This window comes from Ranitomeya imitator, chromosome 2, assembly GCF_032444005.1.
Source record: "Ranitomeya imitator isolate aRanImi1 chromosome 2, aRanImi1.pri, whole genome shotgun sequence".
Lineage (NCBI taxonomy): Eukaryota > Metazoa > Chordata > Amphibia > Anura > Dendrobatidae > Ranitomeya > Ranitomeya imitator.
The window spans coordinates 353,195,394-353,212,242 of NC_091283.1; the positions used below are offsets into that span (position 1 = coordinate 353,195,394).

Sequence of the window (16,849 nt, forward strand, 5' to 3'; positions counted from 1 at the left end):
GCAGCTGGTCATCATCCTGTGTGAACGTTCACAGCTCCATGAACCTGTGGAATTGCCTTACGTGAATTTACAGTGAGGTGAGCGTCGCCCGGCCGGAGCCATCGTCTTCTTACCGAGCCGGCTTTATATCACTGCTGTGTCTCCCTCAGGTTGTGAGCATCATTGAAGCTCGGGCTCGAGCCGCGGATCTGCTGACCCATAATATGCTTTCCATATTCATCGACACAACTATCCGAAAGGTATCGGGGGTTTTACTCTTCTGATCTTATCTCTAGTAAGAGATTGTATTACAAATTCTGGAGCCGCTAATTTTAGTACTGTACATTCCTCCTGGACATTATGTGAAGCCCCTCCATTTGTCTTTGCACACAGAGGGGGGGAGGGCACACTCGGGGGTCAGGTAGTTATCCGTCATATTTGAGATTGTCCCCTCTAGTGATCTCCATTCCTCTTTTGATTTCCATCTCTGCTGAATGTCGTCTCCTTCCTTAGCCGGCACCGTGATGTTTGTGTACAGGATGCATCTCAGCAGAGAGGTCTGAACCCATAAAGGTCTTCAGAAGCAAGTGAATGCGTACCTGGCGTGTCTGACCTGTCTGCGGCTTATACGGCCCGAATATTCCTGGATTGTGCAGCCGGCGTCGGGGGCAGTGGGAAAGAAATGTATAGTTACAGGGGTTTTCCTGTCCAGGGGTGGATTCTCGTCTCAGGCGTTCACGGTAAAATCTGTCAGTCAGCACAAGTGTATGCCATTTATTATTATAGCGCCATTTTTTTTATTACAGCACCATTTATTGCAGTACGCTATAATACGCCATTTACCAAACTCTTCATTAAGAGTCACAGAACCGGCGCAGCACACCCATATCCGTAGCTTCAACCCTTAGACTTATATTGGGGTCCAAGCCGTGAACGAACTCTGTCTATGCGCTGGTCGGAGCTGTGGAAATGTCTGAGCTGGTCGTGCAATGCCATTTCTGTAAGTGGATGGGCTCCGGCCGATGTGTCTGTAACTCTGAACACTTGACATATTCCCATCAGTGACTGAGATAAGAAAGTCCCTTTTCTTTACCCCACATTACCAGAGCAATTTATTTTGCATGATCCAGATTGATAAACTTCTCCGTCTAGAAACTTCTGTTATACATTTTTATTCTTTGCGATCCAGTATACTTCTCACCAGTGGCCTCTGTCCGCCTTGTCTCCTTTGGTTTGGCTGCTGTATTCGTCCATTGATCACCTTCTGTAAGCGCTGGAAGAAAATAACAGTCGGCTAAACCGCGAGGTAAGAGCCGCAGTCACCGTCACACATGCGTGTGGTGTTCGGAGGGCTTGGTATATGCTCCAGTTATAGGACTTGTCCTCCACGAGTCGCTGCACATTCTGCCGCCATACTTACCGGATGCCACAGGAGACCCCATTCTAAGTCTGTGCTGCCTGGTGCTGCTGGGATGATTGACATGTAAGGCCTCATACCCATTTGTGCGAGAAGCAGATGAGTGCAATCCGATAAAAAATCAGATTGCACTCGGACCAATGTTATTCAATAGGGGACATCTCATTAGCGAGATTTTTCTCATCCTAAATAGGACTGATAAAAAAAAAAATGCAGTTTTGTATGTTGCATGTTTATATACTGGGTGGTGTGCATTTTGTAGCAGTGTCTCTTTTTCTCTCCTCTTTTTCCTATGCTTATTATGCTGCTGCTTGCACCCCCTGTTTATATATGATATTTATGGCTGTGCGCAGGTTCTCTTGATATTGACACAATTGGTGGCTGACTAAATACTTTTTGTCCCAACTGTATAAAAGGAGGGTAATCCAATCACAGAGCAACCACTAACTACATATGAAATATAACAGATGATACAGTGACAGACAAACCACAAGTGCAGCATAACATTAATAAATATACAGTTGTGCTAAAAAGTTTACATACCCCAGCAGAATTTTTGCATTCTTGACCTTATTTCAGAGAATATGAATGATAACACCAAAACTTTTTCTCCACTCATGGTTAGTGGTTGGGTGAAGCCATTTATTGTCAAACTACTGTGTTTTCTCTTTAAAAATCATAATGACAACCCAAAACATCCAAATGACCCTGATCAAAAGTTCACATACCCTGGTGATTTTGGCCTGATAGTGTAAGCAGGTGCTGAGATGTATTACACAGGGTTTGCAGAGCAATGCGGTATAACAATATTGTTTAAGGGTACCGTCACACTATACGATTTACCTACGATCACGACCAGCGATATGACCTGGCCGTGATCGTAGGTAAATCGTAGTGTGGTCGCTGGGGAGCTGTCACACAGACAGCTCTCCAGCGACCAACGATGCCGAGGTCCCTGGGTAACCAGGGTAAACATCGGGTAACTAAGCGCAGGACCGCTCTTAGTTACCCGATGTTTACCCTGGTTACAAGCGTTAAACTAAAAAAAAACAAACAGCACATACTTACATCTGGTGTCCATCAGGTCCCTTGCAGTCTGGTTCCCGCACTCAGTGACTGCCGGCCGTAAAGTGAAAGTGAAAGCACAGCCGCTGTGCTCTGCTTTCACTTTACGGCCGGCAGTCACAGTGCGGGAAGCAGAGACGACAAGGGACCTGACGGACACCAGAATGTAAGTATGTGCTGTTTGTTTTTTTTTAGTTTAACGCTTGTAACCAGGGTAAACATCGGGTAACTAAGCGCGGTCCTGCGCTTAGTTACCCGACGTTTACCCTGGTTACAAGCGAACGCATCGCTGGATCGCATCGCTAGATCGCTAGATCGGTGTCACACACACCGATCTAGCGATGACAGCGGGAGATCCAGCGATTAAAGAAAGTTCTAAACGATCTGCTACGACGTACGATTCTCAGCAGGATCCCTGATCGCTGCTGCGTGTCAGACACAGCGATATCGTAACGATATCGCTGGAACGTCACGAATCGTACCGTCGTAGCGATCGAAATGTTATAGTGTGACGGTACCCTAACAGTAAGGATGCAAATAATCTCCTCGCAGGGAGTTGATAAACATTAAACAGGCAATAAGGAAAGAACAAGGATTAATGCGACAGTCTGTGGTTTAAAAAGCAATTATCATGATTTCCGCTGGTCCTCGTTCGTATACAGTCTGATGGGGGTTGTAGTACCGGCAACGGCAGGCATAGAGTCCTCAGATGGGGTCCACAATTAACGATCCAACTTCTGGCGACAACGGGCGGTCTCCGGATCTGTCCGCTGAGCCCCTAGTCCATAAGCCTGTGCAGCCAAAGTGAAGCAAGCTGCTGGAGCTCCTGTACCAAGCGTGGGCTGATGCGCCCTGGCCAGCAAAGGGAACCACACTTCAGTGTCCTGTAGCCGGCCCACACTTCTCCCTATGAGTGCTGCCCTACGTTTATCCAGGCACATGGCGCTCTCCACCATCAATGTCCCTCTGGAGCGTGCGGGAAAGCCTGGGGGCGGCACGTCTTGGCACTGCTGCTCTGGGTTTGGTGCGTTCTGCACACCCTGCTGCACTCTCCCTAATGCTGGGAAACTAACTGTTCCATTGCACACATTCTCCTCACCGCCCGGCTTAGCCATGTCCCCTCTCCCCGGATCATGGGGCTTGTCCAGTCCCCTATACTTTCCCTCGGGCAACATGGGATGCAGCCTCAGCAGTTTCGGACCCGGCATGATGCAGGCACCCGCTGCCCGGTCCTCCTCCTTACAATAGCATGCACTGAAGTTGACACAAATGGGTTTGAATGGCTACTAAAGGTAACATCTTCACTTGTGACCTGTTTACTTGCAATCAGTGTGTGTGCATAAGAGCTGAGATCCAGACAGACTCTTGCATCTTTCATCAAGCCATTGGTGGGGAATGCAGTGAATATTCATTGCTTTAAGTAGCCAGCACACTAGAACGCCAGGCAGCTGCAAGAAGCCAGCTGCTGTGGATAATACAGTGCTGGCTATTAAAGAGAAATGAATATTCACTCCTTTCCATGCCCATGAGCGTGGAATGGAGTGAATATTAATTTCTCTTTAGCAACGGGCACAGGAGTTATCCGCAGCAGCCGGCCCCTGCCTCCTGTGACCCACTGCTCCACCGCTTCCCCACCTCAGCCAGATTGGGGACATCCAGACTATAAGATGCACCCCCCCATTTTCCTCCACATTTTTTGAGGAAAAAAGTGAGTCTTATAGTCTGAAAAATTAGTTTTTTCACAAGGGTAATAGAAGAAAATGGACCCCCAAATCTGTTGCAAAATTTCTCCTGAGTATGCTGATACCCCAGTTGTAGAGGAAAAAACACTGTTTGAGTGCATGGCAGGGCTTAGAAGGGAAGGAGTGACATTTTGAAATGCAGACTTTGATGGAATATTCTATGGGCATCATGTCAGGTTTGGAGAGCCTCTGATGTGTCTAAACAGTGGAAACTCCCCCAGTAATGACCCAATATTGGAATTGATCTAATGTTTTCTTACTATGTGACTATTTTAATGTGGTGGCATATGTGAGTTATTTAGTGTACGTCAGGGTGGCATACTTGAGTAGTGTAGCGTACATCAGGTTGGAATACGAGTTGTGTGGTGTATGTCAGGTTGACATATGTGAGTTGATATGTGAATTGTGTAAGGCAGAAATTAATTTGTCGTATTAGTCCATGAATGAGTGGTAGACTCTGAAATAGTCTTTCACACAAAGACCAGGTTTGTCAGGACAGGTGTCACACTGATAAATTATATCCTTTCATGTCCCCTTTCTGTAACATACTTTTTTGTGTCCTTACTCTCTTTGCAGTTTGAGGGGCCTCACCGTTGAAATATTGCCCTGGTACAACAGCTCTGGAAGTAACAGGGCCTGGTCCTTCCTGATTGCCAATGGGCCTTGATCACTTCTTCCTGGAACTGAAGGAAAGTCCCAGTCAGGTCTACACATTGTGATAGCACAAAGGTGTTGTACACTGCCATTTATACGATGTGCACGGCCAGCTTCTTTTTCCACACCCTGGCTTTGCTCATGGCACTGTACGGTTGGAGGACTTGATCAGAGAGATGAACTCCCATGTTCTTGTTGTACCCCATGTAGTGATGAGGCAGTGACCCAGCAAAATTCAAAACAAAAGTCTCTTTACTGATCAACTCACAGCAAAACACAGTCCACGATATCCTCCGTATTGCAGCCGGGAACCATGTCCTCTGGATTGCATTCAATAAACACGCCAGTTCTCCTCCGGTTTACCGAAGGGCACAAGACAGTCCACCTCCAGAACACAGCTGGGCACAGGACACTATCTCTGAGACCGGTTGCCGTGGGTGACTACAACGCCGTGTACGCTGTGGGTGCCAGGCCTTTCAGCTCCACTTGCCTGTGTTGCCTCACACAGGTGAAGCTCTGCAGAGCCTTCTGCTCTGCACACGTGCCAGACCAAACTAACACTGACACTGACATACCCAGACCCTTTACTGCAGGGCTTTTAACTGGAATCTGTAGCTGTGGGTCACATGAAAAACCCGAGCCAGGAATGAAACAGACTGCATCACTACCATCTGTAGCCTGTTTCACAACACAAAAGCCCAGAGTAGGTTTTCCCTAAATCTGCATTGGACAACTAGCATGTCCAAGACCCACGCTTACTTTTACCTTGCATTGCAATCACAGCTATGCATATGACTATAATGCACTCTCATGGCCTCAGTACGCCTCTGTGCGCATCCTAGGGGAACACACAGTGACCCCTACATATAACACCGGTCACTGCCTCACACCCAGTACATTAATGTGGTTTACAGACCTGTGCAGAGGTATCTCGTACAATGCTGTGGGTACTGCCATCACCATGCATGGTGGTCAAGAAAAGGACATGCCTCTTGTCCTTGACCATCAGCATGTTATGGATAAATCACCCTTTCTAAGCTGCCCAAATAACATCTTAGGGAGGCCTCTCTGATTTTTGCAGACAGTACTGGAGGCTGCAGTTGCTCGCACAGAGAGGGACTTGAAGAATTGGATGCTGGTATAAAAGTCAGCTACGTAGAGGTTATAACTTTGATATAGTAGTGGGTGCACCAAATCCCACACAATTTTCTCACTCACTCACAGGACAGAGTGGCAGTCATGGGATTGAATCCAGGTGTCCTTCCCTTCATAAACTCTAAACTTGTGGGTGTACCCTGAAGTACTCTCACATAGATTGCACAGGTTAATTCCATACCCGGCGCTCTTACTGGGCAGATATTGCTGGAATTTGAACCTCCCCTTGACGTGGATTAGGGACTCACCCTCACGATGTCCCTTTGGGGGTGGTACACCTCAGCAAACTTGTTGCTGAAGTGCTTATCTTGGGGAGGACATTGTGCATTATCACTTTAATGCAAGAATTTGTGGATGGCTGCAAAGCGTGTCAGTGCCATAGCCATGAAGAACAGTGGAGTGTTATACAAAACATCCACACTCCAATATTGCTGAATTACTGGCTTCTTCACTATCCTCATGTGGAGAAACAGGCCCCAAAACTTCATTATTTCTATGGCATCTACAGGGGTCCAGTTGGCAAATGATGAAGTCAGATTTTAGGATAAAAATTGATGTGTACAAATTTGTTTGCAACACCATGCGATTTACAAAATTTGCAGAGAAAAAGCCTTTGAAAAAGTCTATTGAGCCTGGTGGTGTGAAATTGGATTCCTGATTGCGCCACAAAATCAGGAATCAGTGGCTCAAAATTTTCAGGAGGTGAAGTCCATATGGGGTCAGCAACGGTGGGCACTGGTTTAGTTTCTGTTCTGGGACATCTGTGTGGTGGTTCAGTATCACTAGAGGAAGAGGATGAGGAGTCGGAAAAATAAAGGAAGGTGGGATCCTCTCCCTCATGGTCAGTGTTGGAGACAAGGAAAGCGTATGCCTCCTCAGCTGAATATTACTATTCACTGCTATTATTTTGAACACTACTGTATGTACCCAAGTGCACTCTGTGTGGCAGAACATTCCTCAGACAACCATCGATAACCTCATTAATAGCAGCCGAGGTGTGTAAGGGATTTCTGCTATCAGATACTAGAAGCTACATTTAGTGGCATTATGCACAGCTCGAGTCCACTTCATACACCTGGACCTGACTTGTGACATACATATATATCACACCTTGAGAATGGGTTAATAACACATAATACGATCAACACATAATACGATCGGGAGACCCTTCTTTCATCCAATTCTCATGTTCACCAACATTAACTATTCCAACAATTTGCTATAGTAGCCCTGTGTTCCCAGACCACATCGACCAGCCTTCGCTCCCCATGTCCAACATTGTGCCATGTTTATACACATATGGCAATGGCTTTCTTCTTGTAATTGAAACCCTCATTTGATTTGGAAAAAAATCTTCATTTTTTTAGACCCATTTGTACTTTGTAAGATCAGGTTGCTTTTCAGGGTCAGCAGGACAGTATGGAACATAAAGAAGCAAGGCCAGAAGAAAGTAGGCCAATCTCCCTCCCATCTGGGGCACACCTTCATTGGTGTGGTTTTTTGTTGTCGGGTTTGTTGGACATGAACCCTTTCTAAATCTTTTATCCTCCCATCCCTCCTTTTTACCTTTAGGGGGCTTTCTGCGTATAAATCTCCTGCTCCGAAAGGGCCGTCTAAAGGACTGGTTGGGAAACCCCGGGAAGGCTTTTTTCTTATTCCCTGCTTTATCGAGATGTTATCTAGGGTTGGCCCAAATAAGAATTCCCCTTCGCAGGGAATTGAGCATAGTTTGGCTTTTCAAAAAAAAAAAGAGCATGAACCGCACATCCCAAAATCATACGTTGATGTAAAGCCGCTAGGCAAAAATTTACATAACTGAACAATAGGTTTTCAGTTTAACATTCTGATCAGACTGTATGAAGCCCACTGCCACGTCACGGCAAACCTCGTAGTGGGTCCTACCGCCCTAACAGGAGACTGCAAAGTAAGGGTTCTAGCCCATTTTGGCTCTCACTGAAGAGCTGGAGGATGGTGAGTTTCAGTGCTCCTTTCATTTTGGTGATGGTGCTGTGTGGCGGCCATTGCTGCTGTGGCTTTGTGCTGGTGGGGCGTTGCAGTCTGGAGTCATGGGGACTCATTCTTACAGCATGTGTGCTGTGGGGCAACAGGCCATCTGCCCTGCTGGTGCCTTGCCGCAGTAGGACAGTAGGACCCACTACGAGGTTTGCCGCGACGTGGCAGTGGGCTTCATACAGTCTGATCAGAATGTTAAACTGAAAACCTCATGTTCTGTTATATAAATTTTTGCCTAGCGGTTTTAGATCAACGTATGATTTTGGGATGTGCGGTTCATGCTCTTTTTTTTTTCCCTTTTTTGCATAGTTTGGCTTTTGTTTGTAGGTCCCCCTGGCCAGCATTTAAGCCATAAAGCCCTGCTCGGCGCGTTTGAAAAGAAAGCGGATCTTGCCACTAACCTAACCAAGTCTATGGAGGTGTCTGCTAGGAACGCAGCTGCTCTATTCATTATTGAGACAGAGTCCAATATTTATTCTCTCGTGGATTTGTCTTTTAATTGTTACTCTAGGTGGTCTAACCACACACCATTAGGGCTCTGGTGGTGCATGTGGCAGCTACAGCTGGTTTTAATCCCCCCCGGCAGCTTCCCAAGAGCCTTTCAAGAATATTTCAGCCTTTTTGTTTATGGGGTCCTTCAGGGTACCCATGTCCTCAAAAAGCAAGGCAAATTTTTTGGAGGCTTTTACAATAGCTACGTCCAATTTTGGCACTTTTCCCCAGAAAGAACAAACGGGATCATCAAAGGGGTATTTTCTCTTTGGGGTCAGGAGGACCTTTTTGTCTGGCCTTTTCCATTCCTTTTTTATTAGGGATTGTATTTTCTCATTTAATGGGAACGCTCTTCGTTTCCTCTGCTCTAGTCCGCTAAACATAAAGTCCTGCGCAATTCTTTTGGGCCGGGACTCTACCAGCCCCATTGTTGTTCTAACAGCTTTTACTAAGGCATCCATTTCTTCAATAGGGAAGCAATTGCGACCCCCTTCCGAGGACGAAGAGGATAAGGGTGAAGAGAGTGAGCTATTGGAACTGGAACAGTCGCTATCTTCCTCACTGATACTTGATTCCGGGGATCTATGTCTGAATTTGCGCTTTCTTTTTCAACTTTTAATATCTTTAATCGCATTTTCCACCTGGTTTTTTATCAGTTCTTTTAAGTCAGATGCGAATTTCGGGGACTCTTCACATATGGTATGCTCTATACATGCAGTACAGAGCTTTTTTCACCCACGTAGTGGGCAGCTCTATCGAGCAGATTGCGCACACTCTGTGCCTGGATTTTGCTGTGCATTTCTTTCCCTATGAAGACACAACAAACCCTATTTAGAAGATGAACTTTCACGAAGGCCACTTACCCTCCTGCTGTAAGGGGATACCGGTTCTGACGTATGAGTTGTTTCCATGACTTGAACCGCTGATGGCCTTTCAGATCCACCGGAGCCTCTACTGCACTCGGATCCCGAACTGCGATGCTGGGAAGAGACATCACCTTGTTGCTGTCGTCGCTGAGGGTGACGGCGCTGCGGCTGCTGCCGGTGCTTCTTTGGAGGGGACTGCAGGGTCTGCTCTACCGGTTGCTCCTGGGCACTCAGTGAAACCGAGCACCGGATCTTCCATTTGCTGTCTTTAAATATCATCATGCAGGTGGCGCACCGCAGCACCGATTACCACTTAATGCAGCGCGCCACCCCAGAAACACCTCCCCGCGCCTGCGCAATCTGGATTTCCCAGAGATGCTTTGCGGCCGGCGTGCACGCATGCAGCTCACTTCCTCGCATCCAGCCACCAGGAGGGAGCGTCGGAAGCGCCGGGAGCAGCCGCCGATGCTCCAATTAGCAGCGGCGTTTCCCTGTAGGCAGCAGCCATTACCATCCTCTCCTGGGCCACAGGTGGACTGGCGGTGTAACAGCAGGTGACCACCGCCACCTATTACCAGTCGCAGGAATCTACAGGAAGAAGCATACTGGATCTGCTTCACTGCCTCTCCCTCTGCACACGCACAAGGCCCGCCGACCCTGGAACCGTGGCGCTTCGCGGAGATGAAAAGACTATCATACCCGAGGCAGGGCTCCCCGATGCCTAGATCGGTCAGATGGACCACCGACATCCCACAACGACTTGTCAATCAGGTATGCTGTAGGTTCCCTGTCAGGGACAGGAAACCGAACTGATATGGGAGAGAGGTACCGCCTATTTCACACGTAGGTTTCCTGTCCCTGAGGGCGGATCCCTCTCTCCACGGTGCCATCATGGGGGAAAGAGAAATAAAGGCTGCATATATCTGGCAACCTTCACAATCTGTCAAGTTACAAGATTGCAAAATTGTCTCATTTTGGTTTATTATGGCCCTTCGCACAAGTAATTTCATCTCCCTTCTGGAATTTACCGTATTTTTCGGACTATAAGACGCACTTTTTCCAACAAAAAATTGTAAGGAAAATGGAACGTGCGTCTTATAGTTCGAATGCAGGCTTACCAGCAGTGGTGTGGCGGCGGCAGAGGTGAAGGGAAGAGGCGCGGTGAGCGGTGTGGCGTGAGCAGGGTCCCTTCCACAGGTGAGGTGATGCCGCTGCCCAGTATCCAAGGAGAGCAGCAGAGCCGGATGAATCATGGCTTTCTCGGTGGAGGCTGCCATCTTCCTGAAGCCGCATGTGCGCAGATTGAGTTCTCTGCTTCCCGGGGCTTCAGGAAAATGGCCGCGGGAGGCCGCACGTGTGCAGATTGAGATCGTGTTGGCCATTTTCCTGAAGCAGAGTTCGCAGATTGAAATCTCGGCTTCAGGAAAATGGCCACCGCGATCCCCATCTGCGCACGCGCAGCCTCTCGCAGCCATTTTTCTGAAGCCCCGGGAAGCAGAGCACTCAATGTGCGCATGCGTGGTCTCAGGAAGATGGCCGCCGCAACCGAGAAACCGATGATTAACACAGCTCTGCTGCTCACCTTGGATACCGGGCCACGGCGTCACCTCACCTGAGGTGACCGCACGTCTGCCGCCACCACAGCTCTGCCTTAACCCCCCCAATGGACACCAGGCCGTGGCGTCGCCACCCTAAGCAGGAAGGGAACCTGCTCAGGTGTACGCTATACCGCCCACCGCGCCTCAGCATCACTGCACCTCTGCTGACACCATGCCTCCTGTGACCCTGCTCTGCCACCGCCAGCCATCAGGTAAGATACCGTACCTTAAATTCGGACAATAAGACGGACCCCAATCTTATAAAAAATCTTTTTTTCTGCAATCTTTTTTTATAGTCCGAAAAATACGGTACCTTCCCACTCCCATATCACATTGATTTTGGCCAACTGAAGAAAACCAGGGACATTGTTACCACAACCAGACACCAAGGAAAACAATCAAATTGGGTATCTGGCAATAGCTTGGGTTCAGAACTGCACATTTTGATAGTAAGGTTAGGGATTTGAGAAAGGCAACCCCATACTTAGTAGCCTTTACTGCAGAAAGATGTTTGGTATGGGCTTAAGCGAGTATTTTCTGAACTACGTGCAGAAACTGAAGAGTGAGAGGCCTCTAAAACTTTTTCCGTGAAGGAACTATGTTATTAGTAAAATTACCTATTGATTAAATCAGTTACTTATCAGAATTTACACTACAGGAAACATTTACTTTATTAGTTTCTCATTAAAATTTCAGAAAAATTGATAAAATCAAGATATACTCGTTTGCGTCCTATCCCCAAAACTACAACCAATATCAATGAAAATAAAAAAGCTTCTTGTAATAGTTTAGACAAAAAAGAGACATGGGGGATGTCCCCAAATAGGCACTTTATCCCTTAGTTTGTTGAAGCCTGATAAATGACAGTCTTCGTACCATTTTCTGTTATCATATAACATATGCTATATTGTATCCAACTGTATTGTGTTCTTGGTTCTGATGAATATAGACTGTATTATTCCAGAGCTCTTTATTTTACTATGGCCTTCACGTGCGACTATACATACTTCAAGGACTGGAGCGCCCTTGGGTTTTCCAGACTGTTGATAAAGTTGGCCTTATAGGCAGGGCTTCATCGGGCGCATGCACTCTTCATTTGGAGAGCAAATATGTCCCATTGTCACTTATGGGATGAGGTCACTTATGAGCACTGTGGAGTCAGATTAATGCCGGTTTCCCACTGAGCACGTGTGATCCATCTGCGATCCAATGTCTTTTCAAACAGGTGCCATTCACCAACGCTGTCGCGCCACATCACTTCCTGCGCGTGCATGATACAGTACAAATACAATGCTTTTTTTTTTACATCTGTTAGAAATATTTTTTGTACATCAAAATCTACACATCAACATTCAAATAACAACTCCAAGAAGAAAACATTGTGGAACTCTGGATAGATATGTTACTGATCTGCAAATAATGGAAAAAAAATGAAAAAACATCTCAAATTCTTTAGTATGGATAAAGAGTGGCACGTGCATATGTCCTAGCACTTACATCCTTGTCTGCAATGAATAAGGTTATTAATGATTGTGGAATATTCTGTTATGCTGAATGCACTTAGGCAAATCATAAAGATCCACTGCTGGCAGCTCCCTTTGCAATTGCCGACCAATGACGTCCCAGATGAGTGCGATGGGAGAGCAACATGCAGTCTGGCATTATCGTGTCGGAAAATTTTCTCCTGGGACACCATGGAGTGATAGGCATAATACTGGTTTGTACAACCAAATTAATGTAACACTAACCTGTTAGTGCACCTGGAACGAAGACTAGCGAGGACTTCATCTGGAATACAGATTTCAATTCAGGGCACCAGTTCATAGACTGCCCTGGAGTTAGAAAAAGTACAAGGAAGAGCAACAAAACATATAAAGTGCAGGATCAAATATTCAATGGACAATGCCTTGAAATAGTATTCATTCCCTATAAACTTTTCCACATTTGTTCATTTTACACCTGTATACTTAAATGTATTTTATTGCGATTTTATGTAATATACCAACACTAAGTATCAAGTATTTGTGAAATGTAAATAAATTCTAAGTAGCTGTCTATATATTCTAAAAATATAAATCAGAAAATTGTGCATTTGTACATTGTATTGGTGTATCACAAATTCACCACTGAATAAATCTGACTTCTTTACCACTGTTAAGGATATGTATTTGATTGTTAAGATATACACCTCTGCTGAAACAGGGGAAGTTCAAACTGTGAGGATTGGTCAATTGTTGGGTGGCACACTGGTGAAAGTGACTGGGGATATCAACCTGTTCAAGCCCTGCAATGCAGAGACAAATGGGGAACCAGCCTATTAACCCGCATGACCTTGACCAAAGCCCCTTTAAGGGCCAGAGGGGCTTTCTGGGTTTAATACCCTCCATCCCCGCCACTCATTGCCCCATGCACGGATGAATAGCCCTGTACCTCACCATTGACAATCTCTCAGGGAGTTATAGGTACTAGGCTCAAGTACTAATCTTGGGAGAGCGAGGAATCGTGACAAAATGTGTAAATTTTGGTTAAGAAACAGAGATGCCATTGGGGTCCCACATGGAGCACCTGATGAATTTAAAGCCAGAAATAAGATAGCAGTTGGATTTGAATCCATCATCCCCCATGATTGGGATAAACAAGAATGTAAAATGGATAAACTACCTATACTATAATGACCAGCGGTTTTCAAAATACACTAGGGATTTCATAAAAGGGACTTTTTGACCCATTACATTTGCAATAGCCTTCCTATGTGTTTTAATTGTATTAGCCATTATTCTATGCTGCAAAGATCCATGCCTTAAGAAAATGATGTAGAAAACCATGGAAACCACCGTGATGACCATGCACGCCAACTTCGATGATCTCCTAGATGAAAGTTGCTGTCATGAAACCATGAGAGGAATGCCACATCCATCTTCCCCGGAATAGGTCTGCCTGACACATGCCAAATAGGGAGAGAGTAGGATCTGACTTCCTTCTGCACAAGTCCATTAAGAGGGGGTCCATCTAGAGATGGGTCATCTCATAATTGGTGAAAACAGCCTTCGGTTCACTAGGACAGATCGATAGGCTCGACGAGATTAGAGTTTTGATTTTCAGATCTCCAAAGTGGGGACTGTTAAGGATATGTATTTGATTGTGAAGATATACAAAAAAAGCTTGCAGACAAAATGGACGCTTTGCTGAATATGTACAGTATAAGAATCACAGATATTAATTAAAGTGTGTACGTACTCTAAGTCTTACTTGTCAACAGGTTATACAACACTCAAGTGGACTCTGATATGATGGTGTGATCCACTGAGCTAATCAAGAATTAATAATACTGAATATGCCCATACCAAGGTGTACCAGTCACCACTCCCTCATGTTGATCAAAGATCGACATGCTACATGGAAGACAAGATGTCAGCTTGACCTAATTTATTCACCATTAGAGTAATAGACAATGACATGTGGGCGACAGACATCAGCCATGACTAGCAATAATTATGAAATAAGGCAGTGAGGTAATGTGTGGTAAAGCCCTTTATTTTTCCTATAAATTATTGTACATGTCAACCAATAAACCAGAATTCATTGTCTTTGTGTTGTGATTTTTCTGGCCGTAAACCTGCAATATACAATTTGGCGGCAGATAATTAAGATGAGAACACACACATCTCGTGTGCCCTAACACCAGCTTGCCTATTATCTCTGAGGAGGCGCCCGACATCCTTGCCATTTTTACCCTCATCTGGACGTGATGAAATGTGAAACAGTTCACGAAGTATGAATATGTTTTCAAGCACCGTAAATGTATAAAATTCTAAAATGACTCAAGTTTCAGAGGGAAAATTAGTGGATGAATTATGATTTTACCTATATACCTGTCCTCCATTCAATCGAACCCAAATTGAATTTTCGGTAACTCACTCATCTCTATTTCCTTATTATCATTTAGTGCAGAAAATTAATATTTATTTTGTAGATTCTTGAGCTTGTATTTTTCCTTGAATAATTTGCCAATTAATGGTTTTAAAAAATAAAATTTCTACTTTCTTGTGTGACTTTTTTGATGTTGAAGATGAGATGATTTCTGGGTAAAATATTTACCACAATCAGAACATGAATACAAATTAACCCCTGAATGACTTTTTTGATGAGTAACAAGACTTGATTTAGCTGTAAAACATTTCCCTCACTCTGAACATTTGAATGGTTTCTCTCCTGTGTGAATTTTTTGATGTGCAAGAAGATATGAATTACAGTTAAAACATTCACCACATTCTTGACAAGAAAACGGCTTCTCCCCAGTGTGAATTCTTAGGTGTTTAACAAGATGGCATTTCTCTGTAAAATGTTTTCCGCATTCTGAACATGAAAATGGCTTCTCTCCTGCATGAATTCTTTGATGTATAAGAAGACATGATTTACGATTAAAACATTTCCCACATTCTACACAAGAAAATGGTTTCTCCCCTGTGTGAATCATTTGATGTGTAAGAAAATATGATTTACGGTTAAAACATTTCCCACATTCTGAACATGAAAATGGCTTCTCCCCAGTGTGAATTCTTTGGTGTCTAACAAGATGGCATTTCGCTGTAAAACATTTTTCGCATTCTGAACATGAAAATGGTTTCTCCCCTGTGTGAATTCTTTGATGTGTAACAAGATATGATTTTCGATTAAAACATTTCCCACATTCTACACAAAAAAATGGCTTCTCCCCTGTGTGAATCATTTGATGTGTCAGAAAATATGATTTATGGTAAAAACATTTCCCACATTCTGAACATGCAAATGCTTTCTCTCCTGTGTGAATCATTTGATGTGTTAGAAGATTAGATTTATGGTTAAAACATTTTCCACATTCTAAACAAGAATATGGCTTTTTCCCAGTATGAATTCTTACATGTTTAAGTAATTCTGCTTTCCACGTAAAACCTTTCCCACATTCTGGACATAAAAATGGCTTCTCTTCCATATGAGTTCTTTGATGCTGAAGAAGATGTGATTTGTAGGTAAAATATTTTCCACAATCAGAACATGAAAATGGTTTCTCCCCAGTATGAGTTTTCTGATGTCTAACAAGATCTGATTTAATGCTAAAACATTTGCTACATTCAGAACATGAAAATGGCTTCTCCCCTGTGTGAGTTCTTTGATGTATAGCTAAAATTGATTTATACTTGAATTTTTTCCCACATTCTAAACATGAAAATACATTCTTCCCTTTACGAGCTTTTTGATGTTGAGCATCCCTTCTGTTAGCTTTTATTTGCTTATCAGTCTATGGTGAATCACAGGATCTGACCTGTTGAAAAGGATCAAATAATAGATCTTTGCTGTGAATGGTTGAAAATACATCTGGGATAATGGCGTGCTCTTCATAAGTAGTATCTGGTGTGATATTACAATCATCTGCTTTCAAATCTGAAATCCTCAGATGTGCTTCTGAGCTTCTGGTACAGTCATCTGCCAGGAATAAAACTGATTTCAGCATTTTTCAATAGCAATGCCTTGAATTGATAATATAAATAATGCATTATACTGAATACTATTAAAAATGTTAACAAATTTCTGTGTATATATTTCTAGACATTTATTAACATACATATTGCTGTCTAATCACATGACCTGACTTAAGGGTGTGGTGAACTATGTGTATATATATATATATATTACAGTGAGCTATATATAGATTTACTGTGTCACTAGCAATAATGTAACATCTGTCTTGAAAGCTGCAGGTCGCACCCAGGTGTTAATATGTATTTCCCTGAGACAAGTAGACTTCTGTCTCCAAATCTCACCAAGGGGGTCTAGCTAGAGCCAAGAAGAAAGGGAACATTTGACACCTACTAGCTCTTGGAAGAGAGA

The 16,849-nt window shown here is 44.3% G+C and overlaps 1 pseudogene; it reads right to left on the reverse strand.

The window, feature by feature from the left end:
• Nucleotides 1–14,677: 14,677 nt before the first annotated feature.
• LOC138666558 (zinc finger protein 345-like) overlaps nt 14,678–16,849 on the reverse strand; it is a 47,930-nt pseudogene continuing 45,758 nt past the window's right edge.